General features: G+C 33.7%; 1 protein-coding gene across 6 annotated transcripts in view; it reads left to right on the plus strand.

The window, feature by feature from the left end:
* The first annotated feature begins 5,390 nt into the window (after positions 1–5,390).
* acsl3b (acyl-CoA synthetase long chain family member 3b) overlaps positions 5,391–9,142 on the plus strand; it is a 15,748-nt gene continuing 11,996 nt past the window's right edge. The window contains exons 1-3 of one of the 6 annotated variants that reach the window (XM_024273199.2): positions 5,391–5,583; positions 5,736–5,806; positions 5,905–5,982. The gene's annotated coding sequence lies outside the window, so the exon portion shown is untranslated. The other 5 variants (XM_036216158.1, XM_024273202.2, XM_024273201.2 and 2 more) reach the window with 5 other exon arrangements.

The following is a 9,142-nucleotide window of genomic DNA, read 5'->3' on the forward strand; positions in this document are numbered from 1 at the left end:
CAAGTAAATATAATGGACCGTAAAACCTTGTGAGAGGATAATAGGAGTGTGTATTGGCAAGAATCTGCCCATATGATACGTATTGAGATAAATATCTCGCGATATGATACATATCAAAATATATCCCAAGACTGTACCAGAAAAAAAATATTTTTTTCCTTGTTATAAGAACATGACTTAGAAAAAAACAAGCCATAGTAAGTAGTGCATGCCTAAAGACAACAAAAACCTTAACACAAGCTGGTTCTCGCGAGATCTTCTTGTACTGTTGCGTTGCTAGTTCAAAGTGCGCTGTGCTGCTAACTAGCGGTTGAAGGTTTAGGTCAGGGGTATGCAAATTAATCCATATACGGCTCTTTAAACTATAATGAAAGTTGTAAATCTTTTAATTTGAAATAACCATTTTTTTCGTTGTTGATAATCAGTGAGAAAAATAAATTTACAAGACTATAAAGAATAATATTGAAAACGTTAAGAAGGAACTGTATTTATTCATGAAAAGTCATGGTTGATCTTTTTCGGAAAAAAATCTGAAAAACGGTAGAAAAAACTTTTACATTCTTAAGGTTTTCCATCAATGAATGTTTGGTTCACTTTTAAAGCTCATTTTCAAAATCATTTGTGATGATATGCCCTACTGTGCTTAAGACTAAACATGCCCCTTCCATGACTGCCTCCTCGATTACAATGACTCCCCACGGTGATCCGGATCAGCAGGAGATCCCATCATGGACCCCAGAGGGGACATGAGTCCTCTCAGGATGAGAAACAACTTCAGGTTGGGGGCAAAAATGAACACAAAGAGTGTTGTAAAGTGATGACAATAGAAGTGCAGATGACCTCTTATGGGGTTCTCAATCATCTGAGTTTGTTTAAGATCCTGCAGAAGAGGTGGGAGCGAAGTGTGGAGTATGTAAATATTTGTCACGCTTGTTAATGTTTACACCAGTGAATAAGTGTATGACATAGCGATTCTCCTGCTCCTTTCTGTATGTTTTTGGCACATAAAAACTCAGTCACACTTTCAGTGATTTCAGCAATCTTGGTATCAAAACGTTCAGCTTGTTTTCATAAACCTCATAGTTTTTGAATATTGAGAAAAATATTCCCCATAAGAAATGAATGTGAAAGTCTTCAAATTCAGTATTTTAAGTAGATTAGCAATAAACCTTTAAATATATTCATAGGCTTTGTTTTTAATCTTTTATAAGAATCTTTAAAACATGGCATTTATATTTGGGATATATTATTAATTTGGCATCATTTTTTATGCTAATTTGGAGTTTAGCTAATGTTTTAACAACATGCTAACGTATTTGGCTAATTTGCTCCCTACTGGGGTTTTTAGACTAATTTAGAGTTAGCTTTTATTTTAGCAAAAAGTTAATGTTTTGACTAATTTAGTTTACTGAGGATTTTTAGGCTATTTTGGAGTTTAGTTGATATTTAAGCAATGTGCTAGCTTTTTTTGTGTGGCTAATTTGGCATCTACTAAAGGATATTTTATGCTAATTTTGGGTTTAGCTAACGTATTTGGCTAATTTGTTATCTACTGGGGTTTTTAGACTAATTTAGAGTTTAGCTTCTATTTTAGCAACAGGCTAACGTTTTTGACTAATTTAGTTTACGATGGAATTTTAGGCTATTTTGGAGTTTAGTTGATATTTAAGCAATGTGCTAGCTTTTTTGTGTGGCTAATTTTGCATCTACTAAAGGTTCTTTTATGCTAATTTTGGGTTTAGCTAATATTTTAAAAACATGCTAACATATTTGGCTAATTCGTTATCTACTGGGGTTTTTAGACTAATTTAGAGTTTAGCTTCTATTTTAGAAAACGTTTTTGACTAATTTAGTTTACGATGGAATTTTAGGCTATTTTGGAGTTTAGCTAGTATTTAACCAACATGCTAGCTTTTTTGGCTAATTTGGCAACTATGAAGGTTTTTTGGGCTAATTTGGAGTTTAACTCATATTTAAGCAACTCATACACTTGCAAAAATGGCATGCATTGAGGATTTTTTCAGAAATTTAGGTCAACTTAAGCACTCTTTCATAGTTCTTTAATGCAATTTCCAGTCTTTTAGCAAATTTAAGATTTTGCAAATAGCTTTAGGATTTTCAGCAAATCCTTTCAGCAATTAAAGTAAATTGCATCCCCATTTTCAGCATAAAATCTTCAGCTACTCGCGCTAGTATTGACACTAGCATCGTGGCAGGAAATGCAACTTTTCTAGATTAGCTTTATCATCCAGCTAATAAAATGGTAATGCTGCCAATTTAAGTGAGGATGTCTCTATTTGGCTTGAATTTGAGGAATCCTACAGTTACACAGCGGGTATTTATATCCACTTAGTTGTTTTAAGAGGCGACAGTGGTCTCAGGACTTTAAGTCCGTGCCTTTGAGGTCCATCAAAAGGACCTCTGCATTTGTTCATTGACTAATACCACTTAAATGCTGCCATGACAAAAGCCTAAAGAAAAAAAGGGGGGGAGGAAAGAGATTCCACTGAGAGTAATACAGCCAGCACTGTGTCTGTGGCAGTGGGGCTCATTTCATGGGGACTGTGGGGCTTAAAGTTAAAGATTTGCTTTGAAATATGCATCCCCTACCATCACACTCCTGGCTATCTCCCACCCTGCTTCCTCCCTCTAGCCATCTCTCCCAAAAAATAAAAAAAGCTGCCTCCACAGAAAAGAGGATGAGTTGGGAACAGATCCTCTTTGATTACAGAGAATGATCCTTTTGTTCACTAATCCCCTCACAAGCCCCATCACCTCCACCCCCAGCTTCTTTTTTTTTTCTTTTTAAAAGTCCAATTAGATGTCAAGAGGCTTTAAAGTCAGCTTGAAGTTCTAAAGTTTTTAGTTCACCTGCCTACCTTTGGATGGATTTTGTTGAGCCAACACATACTTTGTGAAAGGTTTGATTTATGGTAGCTAGCACAAGAACAGGTGCAGTTCTTAGCTTGGTCCCCGGAGGGCAGCGTTAGAATGAAAATCCAGAAGGAGGCAGTTGCAGTTCCTCTTTTCCTGAAACTCGCCTTAAGTGATAACAAACAGTGTTGTTGTGTCATTATCAGATTGGACACACATATTTTGCAGAGGGGATTAAAGTCTTCCTTTTGCTTGTAACATTTGCCCTCTGATGGTTTTCGTCCCATCATGACCTCAAAGACATGGCCTGAGGAGACCAATTATCGGCCCTCTGATGCAGTCCTGTGACCACATGTTGCATGAAAGCATATATGTACCCAAGTAAGAAAAGTGCGTTTTATCCTTTCTCTGTCAAAATGTTAGTGTGGTGGAGATTTTTGCCTTAAATACAAGCTAGAGCCTCTTTTTGACTTTTTAAAAAAACATTTTAAAGAAAAAATGTTGTGATTGACTGAGCATTTATGAAAAAGCTACAGTTTGAAAATAATAACATTTTCAGGGTTTCTATTTACCCAAAATGCAACAGTTTGCAGACCAGGTTCCAGCCAATGAGCAGCATCACCTTTACCACTCACACAAAGGATAATTTGTTCTCTCTGCAAATGCAATTTATCAACAAAGCACTTAAAATGTCGCTTTTATTTTACTGCTTAAAATTCTGCATGCATATTTCTTTTCTGATGAATGCACTGAAACCACATAAAGAAGCATTTTCTTTCTTAAGAGGAAAGGGTTAAAAGGAATATTAAAAGACAGACTCCCTCTGGCGTCTAAAAGTGGGACTGCAGACACAAAACATTGTACTTAACTACCCAGAAACACAGCCTTGCCCAAAAAGGGGCAGAAATTTTCTAATAAGACCTTACATATCCTCACACCTTCCCGTATTGGCCCTCCACCTCCTCCTTATTGGGGACAATAAAATTTCCATCCTTCCTTCACTTTCCAAACACACTTTTTCCCTTTTGGGGTTGCAGGCTGCTGGAGCCTATCCTAATACTTCAGGTTTCAGCAAAAAAAAAAGCTAAACAAAAATAAATGTTAAAAATGCTGTAAGAAAAAGTAAATGATTTTCTACTTAGCAGTGAAAAACTTAAACTGTGAAATAAAAAGAAAATCGACACAAAAAAGACCAACATTTGTTAGAATTTATCTATGCCCAACGGTTACTGGGATAGGCTCCAGCAACTGCTAAAAAGAGAAAAGTTTCTTTATTTTTATTTATTAAAGCTGTAAAAATAAAAAATAAAAGAAAATCCTCACCTGACAAAAACACTTTCAGTTTCAGATTTATTTTTCAATTTGCTTTATGATCCATGGTGGAGAATTGTAAAAAAAAATCAGCCTCTTTTTTGGTTCTAGTATAAAAAAAAAATCACCATAAAAATGAGGAATGTTTGAACACGCCAACCTAAAAATGGGTCTTCAAATGAAAGATCTGGGTCAAAAGCAACACTATTCCCTAATCACACAGCACTGTAAGAATAAAATATTATTCCTCTGATTTTTTGTGGACATGGACACAGTATTTCAATTTTTAGGAATAAATGTATCAGATATAGACTTAAAAAATATATTGTGTTTACCTGGAATAAAAAAAATATTTTAAAACTACACCATAGCAATAAGGCCACTCTTGTCTGGAGGGCATGTGGTATAAAAAGAACATTAAATGAGTTTTTCTGCATTTTTGATTCCTTCGAAGTCAGACGTCGGACGGTTTAGGCCTCCGCGTCGTGCGTTAATTTCTCATAACGCACACTTCGTCGGGTATTATCCCTTACTTACCAACTTAATAATGTTTCTTCAATGTATTTAATTAAAAAATATCTTAATTTTTGGGTAAATGTCATCAGGTTTAGTTTAAGCTTCTTTCTAACATAAAATATCTAGCACAGTAATCAGTTTGGTAACATTGAGAGGCAATAGATTCTCTTTAAATTGTCTTACTGTAAGTATTATAAGACATATTTATGTGTACATTTGACATAATTTACAAAAAAGGTGAACAACTTTAAACAAAATATTTTGACAGAAAATTTACCCTTTATTTAAGTTTAAATATTAGTCTACTATGTGAGTCAATAGAAAAACAAATAAAACAGGTAAATATTGCTTTTTAATAGAATAGAGTTGTCCAAATGGGATAAGAAAGGATTTTTCTGTGATCATTATATGGAAATTTGAGAGACATTTAGTCAGCATTTTGAAAAGCAAATGTTCTTGAAACCTTAGAATATGCAGGAATTGTTGCATCAGTACCAGGAAGAACTGCTACTGATACGGGTTTAAAAAAAACAAAGCAAACAAAGGTCATGAGACTAAGTCTAACACACACAGAATTCACAGACTGTCCTTACCTGTGTTTGTATACACCTCTTCTGGAGAAAAGTCTTTATGACTTTATTTTCTAACTTTGAAGCTTGAATCCCATTAGGTCCAGATTTTTTTCCACATTTTGATTATTTTTTTTTTTGGAGTTGAGATATTACACAAATGTCATATTTGCAGTCAGTCAGAGCAACTAACTAACTAACTAACTAACTCTTTTTGAACTTTATTAGCAACTATCGAAGAACAAACATGAGCCCTGCAGTTGCACCAGAACTACTGCCTGCCTGGCAATTTGTCTTTTCAGTACAGCTATATGTAAGACCCAAAAACCTTTACGCACTACTCATCTTTCTGTCTTCCTTCTTTTTGATTTGTTTCATTCTTTTTCTGTCTTACTCTCATTCATTCATTCTTTTTTTTTTTGTTGTCACATTTGCTCTTTCCATCTGTGTCTTTTATCTCCTCAGAAACTAAAGACATCAATAGCATTGGTGGATAAACATGTATTTTATCCCTAATTTACATCATACGATGACAGGTAAGGGTGATTACAGGTGAGGCAGACTCTCCTTCAGAGTCCTTCATTAACAACAGAAAAAAAAAACGTATTTCAAAGTTTCCATTTGTCCTTTCTAGGGTTGAAGGAGCCATGCCAACCATCCTGGATGTGAAGTGTTTAATACCTAATCATGCTGTTTTCATTTTAACGAAAAGGTGAATTATTTTGACTGATGTGTGAAATTTGCGGTGGGCTAAAACCATAACAACTTTCTTGTTTCCTATTTGATTTTGGAAATATCCTTAATAGCTCAGTAGTTTATTAATCCTGTACAGAATTATGATTTATCATTCTCTTATGCAATAATTAATGTTGATTTTTCCTATCATACTCTGCAATACAATCCCTCTGTACACTTGAAACATCAAAATAACTAAAAAAAAGAAAAGAAAGACATACAACTGGGCCCCTTTATTGATAGACAGTGGAAAAAAACGATATATATTAATGCAAGCTTTTTTTTTTCATGAAATATCTATGTGGGGAAAATTTGTTTTTTTATCCAATCGATCACAAATTTTATTCAGTGCTGATTTAAAAATACGTTATTAATCCTCAACAACATCTTAGTTATTATCTGAGTACTTTTTGGAGTTCATAGCGATGGGTAGGAAGTACTAGTACTGTTATGAAGAGGAAATTTATTTTATTTTTTTTAAATATTTTTTTATCATCTTTTTTACTTTTTTTATCGTTTTTCCAGATCTTATAATAAAATGATCAGAGTGGGATTTTAAGACAATACAATGAAAGAAAAATCAATATAATTATTATATATATTTTTTTGTCCTTCATTTTTTTTTCTAAATGTAATTAACTACTGATAAAATAGGACAAAAGATAAGAAAAGAATAATAAAATGTACTTTATATATGAAGTATAAGATGCTAAATTACCAGTAAAAAAGCAGTTCTAAAAATATGGGTGACCGTCTCTCCAGAACCATCACCGAATGACCCAAACCAGACAACTTTGACCGATAATAACCCCACTGACGTCCCAGTTGCCCCAAACACGCGCCACCCTCAAACCTCCAATCACAGATCGAAAATCCAGTGACGTCAAACAATGACTTCCGGGCTGGCAGCAGTGGCCCGGTAATTCTCAGATTTACGATTTGACATTGGTTTTGTTTAGATTTGTAAGTTTTATTTTTCCCCCTTAAATTATAAACTTAAACTTAATGCCGATATATTTCCAAAGGTGTGTTTAAAAGGATTAATACCCTCCAGTCCATGCAACAGCGACGCAGACATAGCGGTTTTAAAAAGAGGTGAGGAGGATGTGTGCGCTCTGCAGATGTTAGCGAAAGGTGATGAAAATTAGCTCCCGGGTTGCTCAACAGAGAGGCTTTTACGCATTTAGCGTTGGTAATATTTATTTACAAATGTACATGTGCGTTTGTGTTTGAGTTAGTGCGAAATTATGAATGAATATAGCGGTTCTGCGGGCCCATACGCAGGCGCGACAGCCGCTGCTTTAGCTAGCTAGAAACTGGATATTAGCTGCTAGTATTTGAACAAACTGCTAACTGCCTATGTTCATGTGGAGTCGCTATTATTAGACTTGAAATATCACAACTGGTAAAGGAATTTTATTTGAATATGACGTATAAGATTATTCCATTTGGTGCTGTTCTGTTTTTCATGTAATAGTTTTGTTTGTTTGCTTATTTATGTGTTTTAGAAAAAGCAAATGCTAAAATTGCAATGAAAAAAGCTGAATTTAAAAATAATGCTTAGAATTAATAATCACATTATTATTGAAAACGTGTTATATTTTATCTAATTTAAAAATGTTTAAGGTAGAATTGTAATGACCTTGTTGTGTCTCCTAGCAAAATACAAACATTATTTACGAGTATTTAAAGCACCTTTAGATTTTTCTGTATTTATGTTTTGGAATACATTTAGAAACAGAGTTCCTGTGGGGTCTTAAAAACCTTGAAAATGTGGGAAAAAAGGCCTATAAAAACATTTTATAAAGTCTTAAATTTGATATCATGGTCTTAAAAAATGTGCAGCTTAAAACTTTTTCCGTATAACTTTCCTGGTCTAATGTTTTATTGTTTTTAACCATGAATGTATAAGTAAAGCGTGTTTTTTTAACACACTGGATGCCAACCACGGATTTAAACGTTTTTTCTTCTTCTTAATTGCTGAAATTTGAACTGTAATTGATTCCATTTACTGACAAGGATTTTGTTTGTTATTCATCCATAGGGGTTAGAATTAGGCAGAGAAATTGATCTTAATTTTTCAAATGCAAGGTCTTAAAAAGTCTTAAATTTAACTTGAAGTAGGAACCCTGTAGAGAAGAAAAAACAATTAATTTAATTTCATTTAAATTTCCTTAGTTTGATGGGTCAAGCAAGAAAGTTTCTTATTAATAGATTCAGTGTGTTATAGTGATACATAACTCTTGTTGTGTTTAGGTTTGGTGTCATGTGATGGTCATTGAAAACGCCATTTTTACTGGACCTTTAATTGCCCTTTAACAAATGTTTTGCCTGACATTTTATTTAACAAGCTATATATCCATTATTTTCCTGTTTTTGTGATGTAAAATCCTTTTAGGAGTGTAAATTATTTAAATTAATTTGTTTAAATATGATGAGCTATAACTAAAATGTTACTTAGCTGAAGGTTGATCTAATTATTGGTGTATGTTAATGCATAGCTTCTACTGCAATGTGTTTTCTAGCAGTTTGTTCCTCCAAATCTTCAGCCAGATCATAGTCAATATAAGCTATTCTTTACATAGAAAAAGCAAATGCAATTTATTCATTGGATGTTGTTTTGGTAGTTGAATTCATAGCAAGCACATGGACCTCCTGTCCTATTACAAACAAACATGCTAGTAGTGCTGGCATTTCGATTGAAGCGTTGTCTCTACCGTGAAAGTTCTGGTTGGTCTCAGTGACTGTGCAGCACACCTGTTTTTATCCCCTTTTATGATGTTGTTTAAAGGATAAATAGATTTTTCCTTGTCTAAAATATCAAGCACACAATGGCTGGACCTAGAAAACTATAGTTAAACTCCATCTGGGTCATATTTCAGCCTTTTATGCTTGTTTTCATTTTAACCTCTACAAATACAACTGTTTTGTGTCGTTTACCTGTCATAATGATATTTCTGAGAAGCTTCTTCATCTTGTATGAATGAGATAAACAGCCTAACAATTTATTTTTTAGAGAACTAAATTGATTTAACAAATATTTGTATTTTGCTGCAAATAAAAGCAAATTGCACTCTTGTAAATCAGAGTCCTCCATCTCCTTTCTGTTAAATTCTTTTTTTTTTTTTTTTTTTTTT

Source organism: Oryzias melastigma, linkage group LG17 (assembly GCF_002922805.2).
Source record: "Oryzias melastigma strain HK-1 linkage group LG17, ASM292280v2, whole genome shotgun sequence".
Classification (NCBI taxonomy): domain Eukaryota; kingdom Metazoa; phylum Chordata; class Actinopteri; order Beloniformes; family Adrianichthyidae; genus Oryzias; species Oryzias melastigma.